A 26872-nucleotide genomic window follows, 5' to 3' on the forward strand; every position below is an offset into this window, starting at 1 on the left:
ATGACACCCAAAGCTCCTGGTCTGGGAACAGTCTTCCGCTCGTCTGGAGGGACTTCTCACTACCATTTTGCCAAGACAAATCAGCTGAGAGTGGTTCTGGTTCTTCCTCCGTATGCTTTGGTCCAGGAAATTCTCACTACACTATGGGTATTCCCATCACCTCAAATGTGGCTGAAAATTTTCCATCTTGTGACAGCTGTGTTCCCAGGAACTGCAACCGCACTTCCCCACAATTTCAGGGTGGTTGCTCCCAAATCTAAAGGGGAATTTCCACTGTTTGGAAACTGCTTTTTCAAACTCCTGTGCCAGTGCAGCTTCATTCTTGTTTCTGCCCCACAGCTCCCAAATGCTGTCCTTCTATGTGTCTAGAGTGCACTCGTGAAGGGGCTACCTATAATTTAAATAGAAAAAACAGACTGAAAGGATGAGGTGCTGAGGGTTTTTTTTGCAGGCAGCATTGCTAGGGAAACCCTCGGGAAGCCCAACTGGCCCTATCCTCTAGCTGTTGCACGGAAGTTTGTGGTTTCCCTGGATCTGTCACGGACTACTCACCCGATGACACCCTGCCTGAGCTGCCGCTGCCTGCTCGGGGCATTAGTAACCATGTTCAGATGGTTCGGACCGGGCGGCAGCGCCTGCATCAAAGCCTCTCAGCGGCTGCTGCGGCGACGAGCTCCGCGTAAACCTAACAGCACGGAACATCGGCATAAAGCAACCTCACGGACCCGCTTTTAGTACTTTCCTTCTTCCCACAGAAAAGAAAAAAAACCCACAAAAAAACCCAAAAAACCCAAGCCAAACCAGGGACCACGGTGGGGTGGCAAGATGGCAAGAGGAGCCGCTGCCTCGCTCGACTCCTCACCTGCCCCGGCCGCCAGCTCCGCGGCAGGAGTGTCCCGCAGCGCTGCCCACCGCCGCCCCCGCGGGCGCTCCGGGCGGGCGGGCGGAGGCGGGGCGGCGGCGGCTCCAATGGGGAGGAGGGGGGCGGGCCGAGCCGAGCCGTGCGGTGCCGAGCCGAGCCGGCTGCCGGAGTGTGACGGGCGCTGCAGGTGGGAGCCCGGCTCCGCGACGGCGCGTAACTTCGCCGGGCCGGAGCTGTCCGGGATAGCCTTCTTTGCGGAGAGAGGCAGGAGCCGCGTCCCTCCCGCGGCCGCGGCGGAGAGCACCTCCCGGGACAGGCTCAGGTGAGGAGCCCCGCTCCCCTCGCTCCCCCGGCCGCCCTTGCTGCCGCCCCGGCCTGGCTGCGCTCGGCGGGGCCCGCGGGTGGCGATGCGCAGCGGGACCGCCGGGCTGTCCTTGGCTTGAGGTCAGCGGGGAGGGCCGAGGGGCTGCGCTGCCCCCGCGGGGCGCGCTGCTGCTGCGCATCGCTCCGCGCCGCTGCGCGGGGAGGGAGGGCTGGGCCGGCGGGGCTGCGGCGCGGGGGCGTCTCTTCGCCTCTTCCCATTCTCCTCTCCGCGCTTCTCCTTTTGGCAGTCCCGTGTCCCCGCTCGTCCTCGCCGTGGGTCGTTTCGGGGGTCCCCGGGCAAGGTTTGCCCCCGCTCCGGTGGCGGGGCGGACTTTCTGCCCGCGGTGCGGCGCGGGATGCGCGGTGCGGTGCGGAGTGCCGCAGGCGGGCTATGGCTCCTGCCGGACCCTGTCCCTCAGCCGCCCTTCCCGCCGCTCTGCCCTCCGCGGAGCGCAGCATCTCCCGCAGAAGAGCAGCGCGGGCTGGGACGCGGCGGCGCCCGCGAAGTTCCGCGCGGTGCGGCGGGGGCGGGGGTGGGCTGCGGGGGCTGCGCAAGCCGGAGCGCGGCCGGGGGAGCATCGCTGCTCAGCCCAGCCGGGGCCGATGAGGCGCTGAAACCCCTTCTGGGGCTCGGGGCCAGCGGTGATGAAGCCGCAAGGTTCTGCGGGCGGCGGGGTCGGCGCTGCTTTAGCGTTAAAAAATGTTTAGTAGTGGGTATTAATGAGGTGTTCCCCACCTCCCCTCCCCCTTTTCCCTACCTTTTCGGATGTTTAAAAAAAAAACCCGAACTACTCAGCTGGTGACATTTACATTTCTGTAGTAACAGCAATTCATTAGAAAAGTGATACTAGCAGGAAAATGAAAAGTAGTAGTAATGGAGCCCCGGGGTGACTGCAGATAGCGCCGAGGGACCGTGGCCCCCCCGCCCCCCGGCAGCGGACAGCGGAGGGGGAGCAGGGGGCGTTTGGGAGCCTGTGGGAATGCGGGGGGCTGGGAGCGCAGGGTGCAATGCAGAACTGGAAGCGCCGAAACTCTGCATTTTGTGCATAGTTCAGTGCTGGGTGGCCATTTTTCTAATCTTTTTCCTGTCAGGCTGTTAGACCCCCCCCCCCAAAATGCTCATTTGGGACTTGAAAAACACCCCCTCAGGCTCCCCTGCCCTTTTGTTAGGGCTGTTTCGATGCCAAGTACTTGTATTTTTGTATTCCAAACGGGTCATCCTTCATCAAGCTCGAAACCACGTTAAGATGTAGCTAACCATTTGTGAGGAGGATCTTTTCCCTCGCTTCTCTGTGGAGTTTGCATGTTTGTTCCTCTGTTACTTCCAGGGAAGGATTTAGTCCCTAGTATGATGGCTGAAATGGTGGCACGCAATTCAGTGTGCTGCCAGATGCCTACCTTCTTTCAGAGTTTGGGATAGGCTCAGGCAGTATTAAAAGCTTGCTAAGAGGATACTGTTTTATGGTTTCCTCCATTTTCGGGATCTGTTAGAAGCAGTCTAAAAATACTGGATCATCATTCCTCACACTTGTAACTACAAGACTTTCAAAGAACTGTTCTTAGATATGCAGCTTTTATTTTTTTCGTCCCCCTTTTTTAACCTTGCAAATTATTGGTCCTTGTACTTAATAGGGAGCTGCTCTTGTACCTTGTTCTTGCAATTTGAAGGCATCACTATTGATTCTGAATTGAGCATTTTTTTAGCATCAAATCTTCATTATGACACAGGGTTGGGTATTTTAACTTGCTGAAGAGGTACCCCCCAATGTTCCTAGAAGCATCCAACCTTTGCCAAGTGCCACAAACGTGTGCAGTTTGTGCAAACTTGCCAAGAAAATGGCCTTTTTTTTTTTTTTTTTAATTGAGAAACAGATTATCACTATCTCAGTACTACTTCTGTCCTTCCTGCAGCAGCATTTATTTCGGCATATGAAGTTTCTTGAAGTCCCTTGCTCAAATATTGGTTGCACATTACTGCCCAGAACTAGCTTAGGAAGGCACTTTACTATCTCATGCAACCTTATCTGCCATTCCACAACTTCATAACAAACCCATTGGAACATGAAATGACCTTGGAAAGGTATCTTTCAATCTGACACGAAGCATTCTCTTAACAAGGAACAGCACTGCTCCACAAAGAGCTGATGTTTTCAAATTGATGCTTCTAAACTGATTTTTTTGGTTTTGTTTTTTTTTTTTTGGTTTTGTTTTGTTTTTTTTTTTTTGAGAAGGAAGGGAGATGGGTGGAATATTGAATTGGATAGGAAAATATTTTTTTAAAAACAAACCCACTCAGCTGAAGTTGAAGCACCACTCGGCTTTAGAAGGAGGTGTATTAAGAATATACATATGATAGTGATACTTAAGTCTAGGGTGAAAACAAGTCTTTAATTTTAATCAAAGGAAAACAGCATTTCCTCTGCCAATTCTGATTTGCTCATTCATAAGATCTTCAAAAGCCCAAATTATTAGTGGGACTAATTGAAAACTAGTTGGGTGTGTCAAATGGAAAAAAGAAGTGATGAAGTCTGAAGGAAGCTTTACATTTAGCTGTATTGTTCTTGATGTCATAATGTGAAGCTTCTATGTGGAAAATATTCCAGGACCCTTTCAGTCCCCAAAATGCTGCTCCTCTGGAAAGGCTGCAAGAGCACTTGAGAATCAGCAGCAGTCGAGGGGGAGCCTTGCAGCTGCAGGGGGAATTAATGGAGGGGGTGCCTGGCCAGTAAGCTAAATGGGATTTTGGCCCAGATGCTGGAATCGACACATCAGGCCTTGCAAAAGGATGGTGAGTGCTTTTGTGCCCATGGTGGCTTTACCTCAGTGAGGTGGTGCCTCCTGTAGAGCAGCGAGGAGTGCCAGCTTCCCACGGCGCTCCAGCCTCGGGAGCTCAGGGTGTGAGTGCCACCTGCTGGGTGCTGAGCACTCGGTACCAATTATACATACATCGTTATATATGTACATATACGTAATTATACATATGCATGATGCATTTGTGTTTACATACACATGTGTTTACATACACATATTACGTATGTGTTTATTTGCATGCAGGTGTACAGCTTTTCCACACACGTGTTCTTGGGTGAAACTATGAAACCTTGCTAAGGCAGACCCGAAGTTCCTCACCTTCTGAGGACTTAGCACAGCTTGTGTTTGGTGACACTCAAACAGCACCTGGGCTTTGTATTTCAGGGGTAAAGGGGAAATGCTGATAGAGCTGATATTTAGTGCTGCCTTTGTTTTACTGAAGGCAAGTAGGAATTTTCAGCTGCATAGCTCATGGTGTGGTTCAGCTTTCACAAGCACCTCAATGGTCAGATCCCAGGCTGGCAAGGTAGAACTGAAATGGAGGCCAAACAAACCAAACTCAACTTTGTAACGTATCACTTAAATGTAGAATTTTCACAGCACTGCTGATTTCATATTTTTCTTCATCTTAACTCACATATGTCCAAAAGATTTATGAGCATCCCACCTGGATACAAAATATCACTTCTCATTTAAATTACCTGCAGACCTATAGGACTTGCGGAATATTGATGGACTTTTTTTTTCCATTTTAAAGAATACATTTTTCATATTCACTCTCATTAGAATGTGCTTGCATGTAAGAGTAAAATATGAAAGTTTGATTCTGACCCAGAATTGCCACTGAAGATGACACAATAAATACAAATCTGACATAATTCCCAGCAATGACTTTCCAATTTCCACTGTCTTCCATCTCTCCTAGCCTGCTGGGGCATTGCCTGGAATGATGCTTAAACACCAGTTTGATTCAGCTGAATACTGAATGACATCAGTTGCAGCACCAAGGCTTGTATTTGTTCTGTGTTGTGCTGACAGTGTTAGGGAGAGATGCACAGCCCTGGGTACTGGGGCTTTGTTGGACCTCATTAAGACTTTATTGCTTACTGATTTTGTGGTGTGCTGGTGCCAGATGAGCCTTTTACCCTGTCTGTGGATTAGGAGTGGGTCCAAGCTGAACTATAAAAGTTTTCTGAAAACTTTTAAATGCTTTCAGCTGGAAAACCTATATTGATGTACTCTTGTGATAAATTGATAAAACGCTTCACATGGTTTTGAAAGTGTATTCCACCACTTGAGATCTGTACTTTCAAGAGTGCATAGCAGTCAGAAATGAGTTGATGGAGCAAAAAGCAGGTAGTGTAATTGCAGAGTTCATCTTAAAGTGTGATTCTAGCAAAAAAAAAAAGCACCTGCCATATCAAGAGGGATTACGAGATAGGCTTTTGAGGAAGGGGACCCAATAATAACGCATAACTCAAGTTCACTGTCCCCTAAAATGTTCACAGTTAATTTGATGCTTGACAAATTGTGATTTCAGTGTCTGGTGAAGAAGCAATTGACCCTAAAATTGCTGCCTGAAGCTGAACCAACGTTTTCAGTTTCATAACCAGTGTCATGCAAAAATAGTATGTGAAGAGGAACACGGGAAATTCAGAATGTCCCCGTGGTCTTGCTCTGATGTATCTTTCCTCCCCCTGACCCGAGCAACTGGCATGTGGTGTAGGCAGTGGATACTGCTGCAATTCTCAAGGCAATTTACATTCATTCATCCATTCCATTATGGCATATTGTGACCTTTTTTTCCCCCACAAACCTTCTGAGCTGATAATGGAGCTCTGCCCCTTATAACGTGTCAAACTTCAACAACCACCTCTTGTTTTCACTCAGAAGTGTATCTGCAGTATGGTCAATGGGCTGCTGCTCTCCTGTCTCCTCCCCGTTCTAAATAAACCAGTTCAGCAGCTCTCCTGCACGAATTCTGCCAGCTCTGAGTCATCCATACATTTTTGTTTTGTTCCTTCCTCGTGTTTTTGCACACCATGTTTCCCGCCACTCCCACCTACTCAACATCTGCTTTCATGTGACCTCTCATATCCTGATAAATTTGTTAATGTTGTGCTTGCTCCATGCCACCATCAAAATCTCACTTTCCTTAATATGAAGTCTTGTGTCCAGTCAGGGGACTCAATGGCCTTTACAGTCTTTGGGAGTACCTTGGAGTGGTGTCTGCTCCAATGAAAATGTTCTCCCAGTAATTTCAGCTTACCTTGCAGGGGTAAAAGACAGGTAATATCTCGAGGGCAATCTGTAGCTACAGTCACACTGACAGTAATGGGGCATGGTTGCAGCTCTGGGGAAGGACTGGGGTACACAAGCCTGACAAGAGAAATCAGAAATGAAGGCAAATCTTTTACAATCCCTTTTCCCTTTCCCCTCCAATATTTTTCACATGAAGCCACTGGAAAGGCTTCTACTGTAAAATCACTCCTACAAAAACAGCAACAACAATAACAAAAAGTTGTTTGCCAGCAAAGTGGTAAATATGTGAGCAATCATCTTCCTTTTTCTGCAGCCTTTCGTGCTGTCTTACTAATGGGCCGTGAAGGCTGAGGAGGAGGTAACTCATCAGCCATTATCCATGGAGTAGGGGGGAGCTGCAAATTACTTGCTTGTGCCAGGTTTGTTTTGTTGGGTTTTTTGGGGTTTTTTTTTTGTTTTTTTTTGTTTTTTTTTGACACCAAGAGATAAATTTGCCTTCATAAGGCATAGTTTCTGCAGAGATCAAATAGAAACCGCATCAGGGGCTGTGCTGGTGGCTCACTGCCCTCCTGAGTTTTCTTGAGATTTGTGGAGGTGAAAATGAAAGTCCCTTTACTGGGACCCAGCTGAAGAGCATTGAGTTGTGAGGGTGACTATTCCTGAGAACAGTTGGTTTGGAGAATTTGGATGGTTGAAACATGTGAACTGAGAAGATATATCCCAATCTGTTGGAAGGGACTTTGCAATGGCCTTTGGCTTTTTGACATCTTTTCAGCCTTGTCCTGGTGATCAGTCTGATGGTCACAGAACTGCTGGGAGATGATGACAGCATCTCCTTCACTGCCTTCTTTCCTTCCACCACAGGTTTCAGCACACTCCTTGCCTGCTCCTCTATGCTCAGGACTTGTGCACTTCCTGAACTTGCACATACAATTGATTTCTCCAGTCAAAAGTAGAGCATGCCTTTGTCTGCCCTTACATACACACATGCAGTTTGTTTAGGTTAACCCATAGCAATTGGCATTTTATACTGATCTCTTTGAAGCATTTTGTCTCCAAAGGATTAATAATTAAAAAAAAACCCCAACTGAACAGAAAAGCAAAAAAAACCCAAACACTAAATTGGTCGACTGTTTTGGAACAGTTGCCAAAAGAAATCAATGCTGAGCCTGGGAAAGCTGTAAAATTCTTTCTTGGGTTTTTATTAGTAGGAGAGAAGTGGCACACACTGAGTTTGGTCACTCAGACACTGTTCAAAGTCCAAATTGAAAAAAAAAAAAGTTGTTTCAGCTTGGGTGTTCTTGATGGTTTGCAGATGTGTAATAGTGCATAGATACTCAGCTGTGGGGTACGCTGCAGGCCTCCTTAATTGCAAAGAATAAATTACCAATCCCCCATCCTTGACTGAGGATTCTGAAACTGAGCAGTCACTGTGGTGGCTTTGCCTTCCTTCCTTGCCAAGTGTTACATCTCCTCATCAAGGATTTCAAAATGTCAGCAGTATAAGAGAAAATAATATACCTTTTTCTGTTTGTGATAGTGCACACCTGCTACTGCCTGATGGGGGAAGTACAGTGGAAGGTTGTTTTTTTTTTTCTTAAAAAGACATTTTCCCCCCCTCACAAACTGTTCCTTCTGAGGTCAGCCTTGGCAGATCTTTGTTAGACTGTAATTATTATTTTTTTATTAACATTGATATTGTGGGGTCTTTTATTTCTTTGTAGAGTAAATTGGAGAGTGGAGTGTTGTTTATGTTCAGTAGTAACAGTAAGCAGTAGAGTTGTATTTGTTCATTGAATCTCAAGAGGATTTTTTTTTTCCTTCTTTTTCTCTTCATTTTCCTGCTGATGGCTATGACTGTGCTGAAACCATGGACTTCGTAAACTGGATGAACGGCTGCCTCCTGGAATATGGATAATTTTGGTGAGTCTGCAAAATGAGTTTCACTTACTTCTACTTGCTTGGGATAAAGATGAAGGATGTTATGTATTGGAAGTTGTGCTTGGTGAAAGCTAAGGCTGTTTTTGCAGTGTTGGTTTTATCAATGCAACAGGTAAAGCTTACTAAATTTCAAATTATTTTTGATGGAGTGGGTTATTTCTTTCCTTATTCTATTTTATCACTGGCAAAGGTGGAAGAATTAACATGCTCTGGATTAATTTGAAATAGTGTCATGTTATGAGATTGAGTGTTATTGTCTTCATAATAACTTTTAAATTACTTTTCTGTAAGACATGCTGTGAAGCAACAGCTTAGAACATTTTAATTTTTCTTTTCTGTCTTATTCAGTTGTTTCTGCAAACAGTTCAGACAGAAGATTCATTGGATGGCTTTTTAGAAGCACTGTGTTGTTTTCCTTACTGTTCCTAATACTGGTGTTGCCTGTGGTGTGAGCTGTTAAGAGATGATGTGTTGGTGATGTGTTTGTATTAAATATTGTAGAAGAATTTTCCATGAAAAGGTCTTCCATCCCAAGTAGTCTCTGGTGAGGTTTCTTTTTTGAAAATTAAAAAAGCACAAAGCTCTGTCAGGGTCACACTCTTTCCTTGTGTGCAGAACTGCAGAATATTCTTCTGGGGGCACCTGCTGTTGCTCCCTGAGGAGGAGGTTTTGGCACTTTGGGCTTTCAATAAAGGTGACTGGACAGCTGCAGGGAAAACATTTGCTTTGAATATATCAACCTGGAGATCTGCTCCAGAAGCATGGCTGGAGGTGGTAGTATTTACCCAGTGTTGTCTGTAGGAGTAAAAAAGCTGCCTCTGAGCACCGAGGGGAGGTTGGCAGCTTAGCAGCCTTGGGATTTATCTCTGAGCTATTTAGATCTAGCAGGAGTGACTCGTTACTACTAATAGGTTTAATTAGGGAAAACAACTTGCTTCACCTCTCACTTGTGTGGTGACAGCCTTGCTTATACACAGCCTTAAGTTTTGAGGGACAAGACAAAATGTGTGTGTCCTATCCCAGGGTGAGGCGAGTGCTCCTGGTGCGGTGATGGCCCTGTCCTGGGCAAGGCGTGGGAGCAAGCGTGGGGCTGGCACTGGCTGCTGGCTGACAGATTGTGGCTGAGTTTAGCTGGAACACATCCCTTCGGGGGGAGGGGGGAAGGTTGACACTGGCTCTCTCTCCCTCTCCTCCTCCTTTTTCAGTCTCTTGAGTGTGCGCAGTCTGCGTCACCTGCGTTCTTGCACTGGTGCAAAGAGCCTGAGACCAAGAGATGGACATCAAACTTAAGAATCTCTTATCAGGGACAGATTTAGAGAAAATTTGAGATGAAGCCTGATAGTTTACTTTTGATCATTTCTAAAGTATTGTTGCTTAATCCTTTTTATTGATCCATAGCTTATGCTGGGAAGCTCTTGTCTAGGGGCAATTTCCAGAGTCCTGGAGGATAATGGCATTAATCACATATCATGTGACCTTTTAGGCAGGATGAACATTTGTTGCACTGCTGCATTTACCTTTGCTCTTAGTTCTGGTTATGTCTTTCACTCAGCTGCATGGCTTAAAAGTGCGGTTAAGAAGCCTTCTGCACGACTGGTACTCGGTAATTTGGTGACTGAGTAGCAGTAAGGTCTGTAAGGCAACTGCTGATTCAAATTGCTGTCCTTTGATGTGCTAAGGAGCCTTGAGGAGCCTGAGAGAGCAATAGCTTCTGGGGCCAGGAAGCAATGCATATTTACTGTGATGGACACACTGCTCAAAGCTCTTTGAGTCTGAGAACTAGCAGACTGCATTCCTCATAGCTTTGCTCCAGCATGTATGTTGCTTTTTTGGCCTATTTTGGAATCTGCATGAATAATTGGCTCTCTTGTTGCACCTATATAAAGAGATGCTTCTTCGATATCTGGAAATGCAGTAATGAGTGCTGAAGTGCTGCCATCACCATGGCACATCAGGGAAAGTTTGATGTGATCACATGGGTGAGCTTTCTACCCAAGTTTTATTCTTAGATTTGTTTTTCACTTTCACTCTGATTTGGTTATATTTGAATTTTTGGCAAATGCTGTTAGCAAAGTTAAAATCTGAAACAGCAATCTAAATCACAGAGCAAAGCGTACTTTACATAAACAGATAAATAGCAGAGCTAAAAGTTTAAGGAATGCTTTCTTTTCACTGAAAGAGTGACATAATTGCAAGCTCTTCTCAGTGGATACCAGTTGAAATGAGAGGAGTTCACACTGGTTGCAAGGATAAAGTGTTTTCATTCTGAGGACAGGCAGCTGGGCACAGGTTGCCTGGGGAGGCTGTACAGTCTCCATTGTTGGGAGTATTCAGGATCTCACTGAACAAAGCCCTGAGCTGGATCTCACAGCTGGCCCTACTTGGGGCAGAAACCTGGACCTTGTGAGCCTGCTCCTAGCCTGAACTAATTTGTGATCCATTAAAAAAAACACTTGAATTTAGAGGGATCTTTGTGTTGGGAAAAGGAGTAAAACTGGAAGAGTCAAGTGGCATGGTCATGGTGGAGGTTGTGATGACAGCAAGCTGGTGGTGGCTGCTGTAAGATGAAAAGGGATGTAGCATCTGGAGTGCTGGCTGGGGCTGTCTGTGAAGGTTTGTTGCTTTTAGTTTTTAATTGAGCAAAGCAATTAAAACCTGACACTTGCTGTTTCTGAAGAAGCTCTATGTTCTTTGTTTTATGCCAATGGTAGTTGCATAACTAATTTCTAAAATTTTGAAAATAATCAGTTGACTCTTGTTTATTTTGGTTAACATACCACTTTGTGGGAAGAGATTTCAGGAGAAAGTTCTTCGTGCAGAAGACTTCCAATCTTTCAGGGACTTTTTGTTTAGCTGATTGGTTTTTTGTTTTTTTTTCTTTTTTTATAGATTGATATATATTTGCAATCCTTCAAAAATTGTGGGAGTGCAAATAGGCGGATGAAAATCTATGGGTTGATCAGACTGAACATGGGCCAGCTCCCCAAAGTGATGTAGGTGCTTATGGGTGGTTATGTGAAGCCAAAGAGTGCTTCTGTAGAGAGGGAGAAAAGTGGTCAAGGTACTGGCACAACCTTGCAGGGTGAAAGAGGTGAACCCATAAAGAGGAGTGTGGATGTGTCAGAGATGACCACAGAGCCTTTGGAGGACCAAAGCACTGCTAATGGTTTGCACAACCCTCCAAGTGTGTTTTCCTCTGAGTTTTCAGGAAGATGGCCTGCAAAATTTGAGTTAGTCTGGCAAACACTTGAAAGAAAACAGAAAAATGTCTGCTTTTAGGTTTTTTTGCTAGATTTTTCGTTCTACTGGAAGGGCATTAGTTTAACCTACAGATTAACTTTACTCCTTTGTGTTTGGAGGCAACACAGGTGAATGTGGAAAGCAACAGTTAGTAATTCCAAATGGGATTTTAAAAGTTTTTGCTTATTTTTGCACTTTTTAAACCACTATTCCATCTGCTTCCATCCACATACTTAATGAACTTTGACTCTTGCCAGTCATGCCCCAGCTGTGATGGGATGCAGTCAGTGGGTGAGCTCCCAGCTAGAGTTTCATCCCTTTCATGTTCTGAGACTGAAGGCCATCAGGATTATTGCTGTGAGAAACTGAAAGCTTTAGATTTTAGGCTTAACTTTACCTCGTCTGTAACCACTCTGCTCCGTGTGTCTGCACAGTGTTTTCAGAGTTACACTTGTGTAACTGTAGGGGCTTTGAGTCCACTTTCCCTGCAGCATCAGATACTGCACTGGGTAATTTGCCTTTTCTTTTAATTTCTTTTATACATATGCAAAGCCTTTGTATTTGTTCTTCTCTGTGTTTTTCCCAAAGCTGGTTATTTTCAGCTGTTGCATGGATAATAGTGCTGATGAACAAGTATTTAGTCTGACACATAAAAGCATAGCCGTAAAGAAAATGAAGCAGGGGAAATTACAGTGGCAAAGGTTCCTAAATTATAGTTGTATAGGAAGATTGTGATAAGGAAGTAGTTAAACATTGCTATTTAGTCAAACCTACAACTGTGGCTGGTACTTCAATTGTCTCCTCCTTTTGCTGACATTTAATTTGTGTGGTTGGTGAGATATTCTTCCTGCTAATAAAGTCCCTGTTTTATTGAACCAGAAGCTTGTGGAAGTACCTGGGTGTGTGTTCTCCCAGATCGTTTTAGGTCAAGAGTGAAACAATTGCTAATTGTTTTCAGATTTACTTGTAAAGGAAACGTTAGGTGCTTGCTATTAGGTGCTTACCCACTGTTAAAAAAAAATAAACAAAACTAAGGCACAAATCAATCTTCCCATCTGGGACCAGATATGTGTCCAGCTTAAATATACTGGGAGGCAAAGGTAATAGGACTGAAGGAGGATATTCACAGACTGAAGTATCTATGTTTGAGCAGGCTGTGTGCTTGCTGCAGCTGCAAAGCCCATTGCTTTTATGGCTGCAGTATGTTTGCTCACAAGCCCCAGCTCTGACAAACACATGTGATCGTTGTCCCGTGTGTGCTTTTTGTGGGGTCGAGCAGGCACTTGTCAGTGTGATGGGGAATACAAGCCACCATCTCCTAGCAGCAGGTCTCATGTTTGAAGAGCTTTGCTTGCTTTTAGAACATCCCAGCACTAACCTGCAAAGACCCAAAGACCATCTTTCATCTACAGGGATGTGGGACCAAGGAAATGTTCTGTGTTGGCTTTTCACAGGAATAAGGAGTGAGTAGGGCCCTTTAGGGAAAAAGAAAACTTCCACTGATCATCATAGATACTGTATTTGCCCTTCTGGAAGTAGCCATTAGGATCTGTGTAGGTGGTAGGTCATAACTTCCCTTTGTCTCTCCTCCCAGCCAGTTTATAAAATGCCCTGAGGCAAGCAGGGTTACTGTGGTTAATTTTGTTTGAACAAGAATGGATCACTGTGAGCAAAAGGTAGCTTTCAGTGGTAAAGATAACTGCCTTTGTGCTTATCTTAACCTCCATGAAGCTATTACCATAGGTTTGTTAGGAGCAGAATGAGGTGAAGGCAGTGGCCTGGACTGAGCAAAGGCTAAAGCAATCAGTGATAGCTTGGCTGTCAGCAGAATTGCACTGCTGGCAATTGGTCTGAGGCTTTGCACAACTTTATTGTCTGCTTGGCTCCCAGCTGTTCCTGCAAGCGTGTCCTTCAATAAGCTGAGGAAGGGCCAAGGGTTGTCTGCCTGCAATTTCTGCCTGCCCTTTGCATTGTGAGGCCAGTCCAGAGTGGGGCCAGAATTCTGCAGAACTGGCAGTTGTTTGTGGTGGAGCCCAAGATAAGTGGGTTTATCCAGTATCCGTGAGGCTGCTCAGTTTGGATCTTGGCAACTTGGCTCCTTTTTCTTCTTTTTCTTTCTCACCAGAATAGTTGTGCTGAGGTTTGGTGTTGTTGAGTCCTATTTTTAACACCAAAGCTCGCTTATCTCTCGTTGAATGTGTGGTATGTTTCATTTGAGAGAGGAGGCATTTTATCAACTGTCACAAATGAGCCTTCCTGCTAGAGCTAATTCAAACCAACTGAAAAAGGATTCTTCCTATTTAATTTGAATTTACATGTGGAAAATTTTCATGCAGTTGGAATCAGTACAGTTTATTGTCAAAACAGAGAGATGTGAGACCCAGCCATAGTTCTCTCAACCCAGCATTATGTTTATCAAATGATATTACAAAAATTAATGTGCGCCTAATTTATTTCAAGTATTGTGGGTCTTTTACACCAAACTATTATATCTGTAGAGGAATAAAAATCCCTTTGGAGTTGCCTGGTATTGAAGACTGTCCCTTTATGCAGAGATACAATTGCTGGACAGTATATATTTTTGCATTAAGGACAGTCACTGCAGCTGTTTGAGTCCTGTCATGTTTATGCATGACCAGATATCGCAATAGGCTGTAAGAGTTTGCTGCAAGGAGAGCTTTCGTTTTTCAGGCTTGGGAAGTGGGCTCCATCTAGTGTTTAATTTAAAGATTAGACTCCAGCTTCTTTTCTTAAACGCCCTTGCAGTGTGGAGAAAGGACACAGAGGAGGAATTGTGATAGGCATTGCTTTTGCTGATGATTATCTAGAATGAGACTTTTTCCAGTACAGCCAGTATGGGAATGGAACCTGAAACACTGCATCTTCTTTACATGTGCACATGAAGCTAAAATAATTCTATTATGAAATATGGATAAAAAGAAATTAAACCAACATGGCAGTGATATGATCCTGGAATATTTTGTGGTTAGTTCCTCTCACAGTGTTTGATGTGGCATGTTGGAAACCAGCCTGCTCATCTATAAAATCAAAATTAGAAAACTAATGGGGTTCTTTTACAAAGTAATGAATTTTGAAAGGTGTTTTGGGTACTAATATCCAGTCAACAGAATATCTTCCAATATGTAATGCTTCTATAAAGAAGCATGTGGGATTCCACCCTCTATAGTTTTCTTAGTATTTCAGTTTTTGTAATATTTAACCCTCCCTCAAATACTATTTTTTTAATTAAAAATTTTATTACATTCTGAACTATTTTTAACTTAAATAGAATAGTATTTGGTAGCTAATCTATCATGTCTCCCGTGACCTGATAATAAATGCTGTGAAACAGAGACAAGAAGCACCAATAAGATTTTTTTTCTTTTGAAACTGGAACAACTTGAGAAAGTTTTTAAATACTTAAGACTGAATGCAGATTTACTGCAGGAACTCAGAATTTTGGTCAAGAGGGCACAACAGCAAACCTGCAGAGAGGAAAACCTCCGCTGTCTGACAACTGATTCATTATTACTACAGTGGGGTTTTGTGTGGTTGTGATTTTTCCCACTCCTTAAAGGGACATTTGGGGCCACTTAAGCTTTTACCCTGAGACTCTGGCACTTTGCAGCACTGTGAGACTGATGAGGAAAGAGGCAGGTGGGCACCATGGCTGGGCTGAATGTGACTGAAGCAGCCTGAGCCACCACCCCTCCCTGCCTGCCTGCACGGGGGTGTTGCAGACCCCTGCCCTTCCTCAAAGACACCCTGGGGCTCTGGGTGCTGCCCTGGTGTTGCTCACACTGTGGCTGCAGAGCTGCCTGCCCCTGCCAGGTGGAGGAGATCCCCCACGCAAATCCCCAGACAGCTCTTGGCTTGTTTTCTGCCACTTGCCTGAGAAGTGTGGAGCAGGGGCTGGGATCCAGGCCTGAGTCATTGGCAAAGAGCCTGCTGTTGTTTCATCTGTAAAATATTTGGGGTCTGGGCTTTCCACTTGACACTTGTGAGCCGAGTGCGGACGAAGTTAACGGGAAACATCTGGTGCCAGGAGGGAGTGGCGAGATGGTGCCTTGGCCATGGGGTGAAAATGGGAAGCTGTTGTGGTGTGGTGCTGGGCTGCCCACGTGTCTGCAGTGCTGGGGGAAGGATCGGAGCTGAAGAGGACAGCCATGGAAATGGGATGAGGGTGATGAAACCCCCTGGGCATGGGGCATCACTGCCAAGCCCTGGAGCCTCCCAGTGTTGGGCTGTGCTGCTTTCATTTGGCTGAGGAAGGCAGCCAGAAGCTGTAGAATGGGGGCTTAAGTATGTGTACATACACACACTTTCTTGACAGCTCATCCTTTGTTGTTGTTGTTGCTTTTGTTGCCTTCTTTTTTGTTTTATTGTTTTGGGTTTTTTTGGTCATTGTTTTGTTTTTGCTTTTGTTTTTGTTTTTTTTTTTGTTTAAGCTTTTGAGACATTGGTGTACTTGGCAACCTCTACACTTCCCCTGTAGGTATAAACTTGGTCTCTCAGCCTCACAAGAGATAATGACATTGGAGTAGACATCTGGATTTCTTTTACTATTAAATGCTGTCTTCTGTAAGAAAAGAACAAAACAAACCAACATTTTGTTATCTTGTTGAGTTTTTTTTTAAATATAAAATACCACATTGTTAAATTATGTTTAATTTTTCCATGTTACTTAATTTCACTTGTATTCTCGAAGTGAAGGACAAGGAAAGCAAGCATGTTTGTGTCACTTGCGGCTTTTGGGTCTTATGGTAATCCAGTAGATCACTAATATTTTGTGGGTTTTGTGTTTATTAGTTATCTATGTAGAAGCTGTGGTTATATTTCAGTTTCCAACAAAAGCTGGAAATACCTGTGTTTTCCTTAAATCCTTTTGTCACTTTAAACATAATGAAATCTGGGCCAAATCTAAACTGCTGCTGTACCTTTGAAATGTATTTGTAAGGTTGCTGAAGGGCAAGGCAGTATTTATTTTTTTTTGTCTGCCATCAACTCAAACACTCACAAACGCCCTTTGCATGGTAACCAACACCGCACTTTGAGCTGAGGTCAAAGTTGACCTCTAAGGTCCTACAGGTGGCTTTTGTTGTCACCCACCAGCTAACAGGATGGGATGCTTCACTCACTCTGTTTCTTGGAATCTGTGAGAGGTGAGCTGTGAACCTCTGCTTGTCATGTCCAACACCGCTGGGATCACAGTGGGGATGTCTCTTCACCAATGGTTTGCTGCTGGCAGGGGAGAGAAGTCCCAAAATAATTGTCCTTTCCCCCCAGCACGGCCTCATGGCACAACTGCACTAGCACTTACTTGTTGTGTCCAGGATGGTATATGGTAAAGCTCTGTGGAGGAGGAAAAACCTCAGGAAGTCTGGATTTAGTCATGAGGATTAACAGCAGGCAACATGGTGGTGGCACCAGGGGAAGCTTCTAAGTCCTTTGTGTTGCTGCATCCAGTAGGTCCCTCTGCTGAGCAGAGAAGAGACTGAAGGAACAAAGCAAATGCCAGATAGTCTCTGTGCACTGCAAAATGGCAAAACTGAGGGTTGTCTAGAAGAGAGATGCTCTGCCGTACTTGGAGAGGTGTTGCAGAATTTTTGACAGGAATTGAAAAAGAAAGCAAAGTCTTGAGAACATGAGGTTGTAAAGGTGGTTCCAATACATGAAAATTGGGTTTGGAGCTTTCTGATCATTCGTATTGCACTGTTAGAGATGTAAAATGCTAATACAGAGATGGAATGGAAAAGAGCAGAAATAATTCATGGTTTGAAGTAGTGCAGGTCATGAAGATGATGTAATTATTCCTAACCTATTTAACCTGAAAGAAAAAGAAAGCTATAAATAATAGGGTTGGCAGGAGGAAGAGAAAGCATTTGACTATTAAGATAATTTAACTATTTTAGACTTGGTATCTCCAAGTAAAATTATGAAATAAAATAATTTGTCATCTACCGGTTCTTTTTTAATGCAGAGGTAACAAATACACAGTGCTGTGGAAGTAAATAATAGGGGCAGACAATTGGCATCAGCTAATTGATGTGTGGGGTAGTGTATTTTGAGAGAGAGAATACACTAATACATTGATTAATTAGACTAAGAGTGTTAAGATCCTTTATTGAGACCAGAGGTATTTTTAAGGTGTGTGGATGTGGTTTAGCACCGGATTTGACAGCAGTAGGTTAGCAGCTGGACTCGATGGTCTTGGAGGTCTTTTCCAACATAAACCATTCTGCAATCAGCATTTCAGACTGGTGTGATCAGGTCCTGGCTGTTAATGTTCCTCAGCATTGTGGGCACAGCACCTGTGTCACAGTAGATGTATGTTCACCTCTCTTGCACCTTTTCCCCACACAAACTTGAGCCTGCTGGCCTGGGAGCTGGACCCAGCTAGCCCCTACAGTGTTGCATTGGTTTTGGTTACCTGACTTGAACTCCTTTCTTGCTCTGCTGGGGATTGATGTCTTTGGTAGCTGCACAACCTCTTGGGTCTCTGCCATGGTAGCATGTGACATTGGAAATTTATGAGCCAGAAATGTGCTCCTAAAAGGGCATTCATTTAAACTGGAGGAAGAGAAATAGGGAAGGCATTTTTATTGTCCTGAGATTGAGATGATTGGTTTCATAACCTAAACCATTGCTTTTATCATTAAATTTTCTTCTTAGTTGGGAAAAAGATGCTATCATCCTCCTTCTTAATGTGTCTGTAAGAAATGATAACAAACATTATTGTATTGTAGCTCTGTTCTCATGAGTCTGATGTTGTGAAATGTCTTGTTTTTGGTTACCTCTATGCTGAGATATAAATAATTTCTGAAGGAAAGCTTGTGCTAATTTGTAGACATGAAATTAGTACAAATTTGCCTGTTATTGCTGACATCATTTCTTTTTTGTCTCACCTCATTCACCTGGCATTAAAATCTTATTACTGTATCTCGTTTAAAAATTGCTACAGCTAAAAGGAAAAACCTTTGCTTTAAGTGTTTTTTTGGCTTGATCTAATCTATGTCCTTAATGTCTACTCTGGGACTGGATCCAGATCTTCAGTGCTGACAAGTGCCTTTTAATGTCATTTATTTATTATGGGGAAAACAATTTAAAAGCTTAGTTATTAAAGCCACTTTTTATAGGGGAAAGTAATGAAATTGCCTGGTCTGAAGGTGGAAGTTACACAACTTAATATATAGTTTTAAATAGCATTATTAAACCCAAATACATACCATTAAAATCATTTGAGGTTTATTTGGTTACAAAACCCAAGCAGCGTTCCTTCTAAAATGACTTTGTAATGCAATGGCCAAAAGTTGCTGCTCTGCCAGCAGTGCAGTTTGCAGGTTACAAGTAATCCGGGTTTCATTAGTTTGCTATGCCAGACTGCCTGCCCTTGCACTAAGGCCCTTTTGCTTGAAGCCCAAGCAGGTTTGCAGCTATTCTCCATTAAAAAATAGGCATGAGGTTAATTTGAGTTATCTGGGAACTGATTGCTGTGTAAATAGCAATATAAAACTAGATTGAACTGAAATATGCAATAACATTTGTGATGGTTTTATTCTTCTTCTCAAAATTCTGCTTTGCTTTTAAGTTATAAGGGTGCAGCACACGCTTAAAAGTTTTAGATCCTAGAAAAATTGGTATGTGAGCTAAATTTGTCAATTAAAACATCCATGTCCTTGCATACAAAAAAAAATTTATAACTTTTTTCTTTTTTTTTTAAGACTGCACAATTCAATGTTGAATTCATGAAAGTTTGTTTCTCTTAATAATTTTGGTTAAGGAAAGAGTTGACAAGTAGTCAACTGGTGTGTAAAAGAAAGTGTTGAATTAATGTTGTGAAAGGAGAAAAGTAGTTTCATTAATTCCAGAGGTGATTTTACTTTTTGTTTGATTTAATGGCTTTCATGCCTTGATTTTCATTAGCATGCAAATATTTCTTCCTTGCTATGCTCAGTGTTGAAAAAGATAAAATAAAGCAACATACAAAGAGAAGCTATGAAGACAAATCTTTTTCTTCCAGAGAAAAGTGTAAATGTTATCAGTACTAGGAGAAATAATATTAAAAAAATATATGCTTCTCAGAAAAGTGCAATAATCAGAGTTTTGAATATTTCAAGAACAATTTTGTTGTTACATAGAAATAGCTCAATCAGAGCAGGAAAAATGTGCTATTGATAAATGATGATGCCACCAAGTGAGATATTTCAGGTGGTATTGTCACCAAAGTGTATTTATAGAGCTCACAGGAGCTAATCAATGCTGGACTACACAGGAGTGGTAACTTTCCTTGTTGGACTTATTTTACCTGCTGTATTTCAATGTGTTTATTTTTTAACAGAAAATAAACCATCACTTCTGGGATATTTGGAAATTATAACTTTGACACCCATTATGAAACACCCTTGTATTTCCTTTTTCTGGATGGAGGTGTGAGAAAGAAAACTCATTTTATTGTTGAGAGAATGTAGTCCTTTATGTTTTTTACAAAGAAAATGTGCCTTGAAAAATCTATGGCTTCACTGCACCTCAGATCAGCCTATTTTTGTAACTTCATACATATGTCGCAGTAGGATCTCGATTGCTTTGCATGTAAAATTTAGTGTTGCTGTTGTTAGTGGTGCTACTCTGTATATTATTAAAATGGCTTGCTGCAACATTTCCAGCTTTAAAAAAGTAAAAGTGGGAAAAGCCCTGTTGCTTGAAGCCTGCTGGCAAGAAGGTAGGTGAGAGATGTGCATTAAGAGGAGTTGCAGTCTGAAAGTGAAGCAGAAGGTGCAGAGGCCATCAAGCAAATAAATTTGACACATGCCTAATTTATTAATTCATACACATACTCTACATTTGCTTAAGACAGAGTATGTGAGTGGTCTCAGTGTCAAAAGTCCCTCTTACATGCTTGAGTTTAAGTGACTTTATAATTGCTGGATTATTAGGAAGAAATTCTTTACTGTGAAAATGTTGAAGCACTGGAAGAGGTTGCCCAGAGAAGTTATTGATGGAAATGTTCAAGGCCAGGTTGGCTAAAATCTTGAGCAGCCTGGTGAAGTGGAAGGTGTCCCTTCCCATGGCAGGCAGGGTTGGAAGTCGATGATCTTTAAGGTGCCTTCCAACCCAAACCATTCTGTGATTCTCTGATTATGTCCCTAGCTGTCTTGGAAAAATATTGTTGCTAATAAATTCTTATTGCTTGAAATAGGAAAGAAAACTTTTAAGCCACCTATTCTACCATTAGAAGAAGGAAATAATGAGACAGAAATTGGGAGCCTTTTTTGTCAACTGCAGTCCCTCCTCCCAAAGCACAGCTGTAACTCTTAGTTTAGGTTTTCCTTTGAAGTCTTACTGTGGTTTTGCCTGACCTGTTTTGCTACAACACTCAGATGTGCTGTTCCCTCCCCACTGCATATAGATGTCTCCTTTGGATCTTCCCCTTGCTTCATGATCTCCTGACCTCCACTTGCTGATGTGCTTGGTGCTTCCCCACTGTCCAGCTCTTGCTGCCCTTCCATGCCCTCCTGCCATGCTGCAGGAAGCCCAGGTGCCCCTCACCAAGTCCTGCTGGCTCTGGCAGGGCTCTGCCCATCATCTCAGCCCTGTGTCCCTTGGGTCCCACCTCACTGCCAACCTCATCCCATTGCACCACACCTTTGCTGGCCCTGGGCAGCTGCACGGGGTGCTGTGCTGCCAAGGCTGGTGACTCTCTTTGCACAGACTCACAAGTGGCTGGATGGTTTCCCGTTCTTCCCTTGTATCCCACTTTTCCTAATTTAAATGCTATGTTCGCATTTACCAGTCTTTTCATTTCCCTCCTGCTCTGGTTTTTTTGGCTCTCCTGAAGCTGAAGCAAAGTGCTGCAGACCCACTGAAACTTTGATTGGGATCACAATGGAAGCACAAGGCCCAAGATCCTAAGAGCAGCATTGGAAAGCTTGTTTCTGTTTGGATCACTTACCAGGAGAAATCTTTTGAACTGCATTAAAGTTTTGAAAAATGAGTTTCCCTTTAAAAGCCTAGCATTTTCTTGTGGTTATAGGCTGAGAACTGATTTGGAAGTGTCCCAGAAATGGAGCCATTTGGCTTGCTGTTGCTATCTAGAGTGGTCACCAAAGACAGCTTTTGTTTTTTAACCTCTACAGAATGTTCCCTGCCCGTAATTGATGTCTGATGCCAACCTTAGATATGTACATGGTGTCTCATGGGGAGAAGAAAATCATTGCAATAAAGTTAACATTTTAATTACTGATGTGTATTTTCCAAATGTTCATATTTACTGGAAGAAACTTTAATTATTTCATTTTAATGCAGTTAGATTTGTTCTTATGTCAGGCACAAATGAATCAGTACTTTTCTGGCTCATCACAGTTATTCTGTAAATAATTTTTTTTTATTATATCAAATCTTCTGAACTTTTGAATAGGAATACACTGAATTATAGCAGCTTAACTATTTTTATTTTCATTTTGGACATACAGCATGTTAGATAAATGCTTTTTTCATCCATCATGGGGTTCTGTGTTTTGAACTAGGCATTGTGTTTTGGCCAGCAACATAAAAATCTACTTATGGATTGAATGAATATATATCACTACTGCTGGTGAAAACATCCTTCCCTTGGACTTCCTCCGGACCTGCTGGTGCTTGCTCCTATGCTACAAGATTTTACCTTCTGGAGATTTTCTTTCTAACCATGGTTAAATGGCAGCCTGAAGATAGCCCAGGTTTTAATATCACCACTGAGCAGAATAACACAAATGTCCTGCAGCGTGTATGCGGCAGATAGTGGATAAATTAATTCTCTCCTCCTCTCTGGTATCATGGTTTTTAGCTTGGAGCTCGGCCAGTCCAGCAGGAGAGCATCCTTCTCTCAACTCTTTCCTGCCATCACCATCTCATATTCATGGTCCAGTTCCTTTTCTCCCTCTCCCTGCAGTACCTCAGCTTTCACTTGGATGTTTCTTCCAGATTGACAATTGATAAAATACAGAGTAGCCCTCTTAACTTCTGTGTTTTAGTCTTCTGTTTACATATTAAACAATCTTTCTTGCCTGCTGCCTTTCTCTAGGTTCTCTTTTACCCCTGGTTCCTGTACAAAATATAGCCAGAAAAGGACTTTTATTAGCCATCAAGTTTTCAGACCAGTACCTCAAATTCATAAATGGCTCTTGTGAGCTTTTTATCTTTCTAAAGGCTCCCTTTTGTGGTGACACTGAGAGAAAAGCAGTGATTGCTAATTACAGGCCTGCTGGGTGTCCATGGGCTTCTCCTGCCTGCCCTGCTGTGTCCCAGGAAGTGGCTCTGGCTCCAGTCCTATGCCCCTGTTGCAGTATCTGCCTTGAAGCAGCATTTGGGAGGGATGCTGTTCCTTCCTACAGTGACATACCTCCTCCTGATGATGAAAGTAATATGCCATTAACGGGCTCTTGTAAAGGAGAGAAAAGCATTTTGCAGTTATTAATCAAATCCAAACATCCTTACTTCCACCAGCAGGAGGTTGGGCTTTTATATGGAGAGATCTATTATCCTTTCTTCTACATGCCAGAGAGAGACTTCTTCTGTACAGACTTTGCAGCTTCTTCCATATGCCTTCCCCAGCTGGGATGCTGTTCTTTGAGTCCAGTGATGATGATAACTATTATTTTATTATTTATTTTTGCTAGTACTTTGTGAGAGGTAATTTTCTCTCCATTTAGGGTAAGTTCTACCTGATATGGAGCTGAGAGACATCCTGTCTTCTTTTGTGGGTCTCAGAAGGCAACAATTCAACACAAAACATTGGTTTGTGCAGCAACAGCAGTTGATGGAAAATACTATACCAGCAGAAATCCTAAAAAATAAACCCAAAAAACCAAGAAAACCCCCAAAAATGTACTATTGGTTTTACAAGTATCCCATCCTCAGAGATGTCTGTGGCCTCTTGCCCAGCAGAGAAAATTCTTTTTTCTTAATGACAGCTCCCTGGGAGGACCATTGGAAGAGATTCCCCCTAGGTAATTGTCTTCCTTCAGCATCTTCTCAGCCTTTTTCTGAGCTGCATATGGAATCAAAAGCAGTTGGTTAAGCTTTTTTTTTTTTTTTTTTGTAATATTATATGTGAGATGTTAGCTCTGCCAAATAAACTGCATTATATCTGTTGAAGTCTTTTTGGTTTGTTCTTTAGTCCTTCAGCTTCATGCTGTGTACTAGAGTTAAGTAACTTCTATCAAGCTGGTTTGGAAGTTTCCATGCAAGTCTGTGTGTACTAAATAATCAAGTTTAATATGAGTAGTTCTTCATGATACCATTTAAAAAATGATACCTTTAGATTCATATGCTTGAAAACTTAATACACAATGCAAACATACATAATTTTCTGATATATCAGTTTGTTAATTTGCAGGCAGTTTCAACAAGTCTGTGTCAAAATGTGTTTTCCCAGCTAGCCTACATTGTAGCAAGACATATATTATCACATACCAAGGGGAAACATAAACCAATCATCAGTTTACAGAGCAAAAGTCCACTGATATTTTGATTTTTAAAGTGTTCCTTCTTTCTTTTCTTCAGAAGAGCTTGTAAGGCAATGCATGGCAGAGAGATCAGGATACCTCATTTGCTCATGAGTCCTTCCCCCTGCCCCAAATTTATAAAACATGTGCCCAGAGTTCACCAGACGCTTTGGCAATTACATTAGCAGAGGTGCTGCTCAGGTTTCTGTGTTGCATTTGGCAGTGTCACCCGGGGTGGCTGCAGAGGAGAGGGTGAATAGGGTGGCTGGTGGTCAGTGGCCCTGGCTATCATTGCTAAGGGATGGAGGCAGGAATGCTTTAGGAATGCCAAGTGAGTCCCAGGCATTGGTGGCTTTGCAGGGGAAGGAAACTGCTTTTATTCAACTCTGCAAACACTGCAGAGAGTCCTCAAAGTCTCTGAAGCTCAGTAAGTTGTTCTAAAACTATTTAACTCTTGAATGTGAATATTTGGTATAAACATAGCTGTTCAGCTAAAAAAAAAAAATAAATAAAACCCCTTTTTTTTTCTGTGTGCATTTTCTTCCTGAATTAGGTTTCCCATGATTAAGGGGTTTGTTCTCTTTCCTCATTTAGAAGTATTCCCCCACCTTCTTTGCAAGTGTAAATTGCTCTCCTGTAATGAGATCAATGGACCTTCACTGATTTACAGTGGTAGAGAATAATTTGGCTCGTTATGCATTTGATGAGATACGATCTGTGGTTATCTTGGCATGGACAGATAGTAAAGCATTAAGAACTAATAAAAAATGTCATGTTCTCCAATACTGTGCTCTGGATGTGTATACATGGATAAATTATTCCATATGAGTGGAGGAAAGGTATCCATGGGTAAGCCCAGATGGGGAGTGGAGATTTTCTCCAGTTCCTACTTCTGTGGTGAAACTTTGTTTTGTCAGTCAGGGTGGGCAGAGGCTCTGGTTCAGTCTTGGGTTCAGAATGCGTCCTGGCAAAGTGCAGCTGCTCTTTACACAGGCAAAACTGGAGGGTTTGATTGCGTTTTTTTTGTCTAATGGAAGCACAAATCCTAATGAAGTCTCTTACAGTGGTACCAGGATGAGGTTAAAGGAGATTGTTTTGAGTCACAGTCAGGATTTAAAATCAAACAAATCACCTCAAAATTGCTCCTGTAATTTGGCTAAGTAATCCATTGCTCTTTGACAGCCAGCTGGCTACAGGGAAGGCTCTTGCATTCCTGCAGGTTTGGTGCAGATCCTCAAAAAGCTCCTGTGACAGCTCTGGTGAGCAATTTTTGCTGCCTGGAACTCTTGGTTCTTTGGGAAGAAGTTAAACGTGCTCTCTTAATTTTACTTTTTCTCCCAAGAAAGTGTGTTGCAATGGTATTTTCTGTGATATTGGTATGTCTTCTGTCCCCAGTATTGGGAACTTTGGAAAGGGAAGTGAGAGTATAAGATAAAATTGATTGTGAGATGTGAGGAATGTACTTAAAAGCACAAATGTGAATTGTGTGCAGGTCTTTTTCTGTGGTTTGGTTTAAGAGGTGAATAATTTTTGTTTCTCAAGTTTGTGTCTCTCAAATTCACAATGTAGGGATGTGAATATTGCTGAAAACCTAAGGTAAGTTTGAAACAGCTCTGCTGCTGGCCAGCTGGTTACTGCAAGTTTCTGCAAGAACTTTGTAGAAATACATTGTTTCCTTATATGCAAATGTTTTTACCCTCTATATAACATTATAATGACTTAGATAAAGATCTGGTTTATTCATGTTGTGCATGTAGAATTTTCTGGACTGACTCTTTGCCCTACACAGTACACGTGTTGTACACATTTTTACAAAACACACTAAGAGGAATGGGAGTAAAATGTCTAAAGGGACACCTTGAGCTGATAGCCTTCATCCTTATATCATAAAAATTCAGAGAGATTTGAATTTTTCACAATGTGGGTGCCTCTGGCGAGTAGGGTTGGGTTATCTCTGTTTTTAGTAATGGCAGAGCTCTTTAGTAGGTTGGGTTTGGGTTTGTTTTGATTTGTTTTGGGTTTGGTTTTTTTTTTTGTGGGGGGGGAGACATGGGCTGTGGTTTTGGTTTTGATGAAGAACTCTATTGTGCTTGTAAGATTAGAAAATTTTACACACTTTGTGGATTAGGAAGCACTCAGGAGAACAAAGATGGTTTTGGTAAGGTGAAATAATTCTCCAGCCTCCTGGAGAACTGAGCCCTGCTCAGGAGGCTTGGATTAAATTTCTAGGCTATGCAACTTTAAAATTATGCTTTTCTTCCTCTCAGTTGGTGCTGATGACCCGATGGGAGTGTTTTGGCTGCTCAGTGAGGCCTCCCTGCTGCGAATCAGGGAAATTCTCTGGTGGCAGGAACCACAGATGAAATATCTGTGAGTGCATGGCAGCCCTTGGGGCCGCGTGCTGTGGATGCTTCACTTCGTTGATCCAGCAGCTGCTTTAGAATGAGGCACAGCAGCACTGGGGTCTGTGCAGGGAGCTGCTGCCTGGGCTGTGGCTGCACAAACCTCCTGTGCTCCAAATCCAGCAGTGATGTCTCTGGAAATCACAAAAAACATTAACTTCCTTAAGTACTCTGGATTTTCCATGATTTCATGGCTCAGTCTGATGCCTCCTGTCTGCTGTTGCCAAAACATTCCTCTGGTGTTCAGCCATGGTAATTGTGAGAAAAACAGGTTTGCAAAAATGGAAGAGGTCCTTGTTTGATGAGGTCAAACCAAGCTGAGGTCAAATAGAGCTGTGGGTTGTTCCAGGGCATCCTGAAGTAAGTGAGAGACTTGCATGCTGGCTGGTACTGGCAGAGATTTTTTGTTTACACCATAAATTTCCATAATTGGGCAGGGCTTTATTTTGCTGCGTTTTGTACTAATTTCAAACTAGAGTAGGAAATTAAGGCTTAGGTGTTCCCCCTCC

General features: G+C 42.9%; 1 protein-coding gene across 1 annotated transcript in view; it reads left to right on the forward strand.

Annotated features, from left to right (window-relative positions):
* The first annotated feature begins 1013 nt into the window (after positions 1–1013).
* The window catches only part of EPB41L3 (erythrocyte membrane protein band 4.1 like 3), a 141552-nt gene continuing 115693 nt past the window's right edge, over positions 1014–26872 (forward strand). The window contains exon 1 of the mRNA XM_058810935.1: positions 1014–1184. The gene's annotated coding sequence lies outside the window, so the exon portion shown is untranslated. The remainder of the gene's footprint in view (positions 1185–26872) is intronic.

This window comes from Ammospiza caudacuta, chromosome 1 (assembly GCF_027887145.1).
Source record: "Ammospiza caudacuta isolate bAmmCau1 chromosome 1, bAmmCau1.pri, whole genome shotgun sequence".
Classification (NCBI taxonomy): Eukaryota; Metazoa; Chordata; class Aves; order Passeriformes; family Passerellidae; genus Ammospiza; species Ammospiza caudacuta.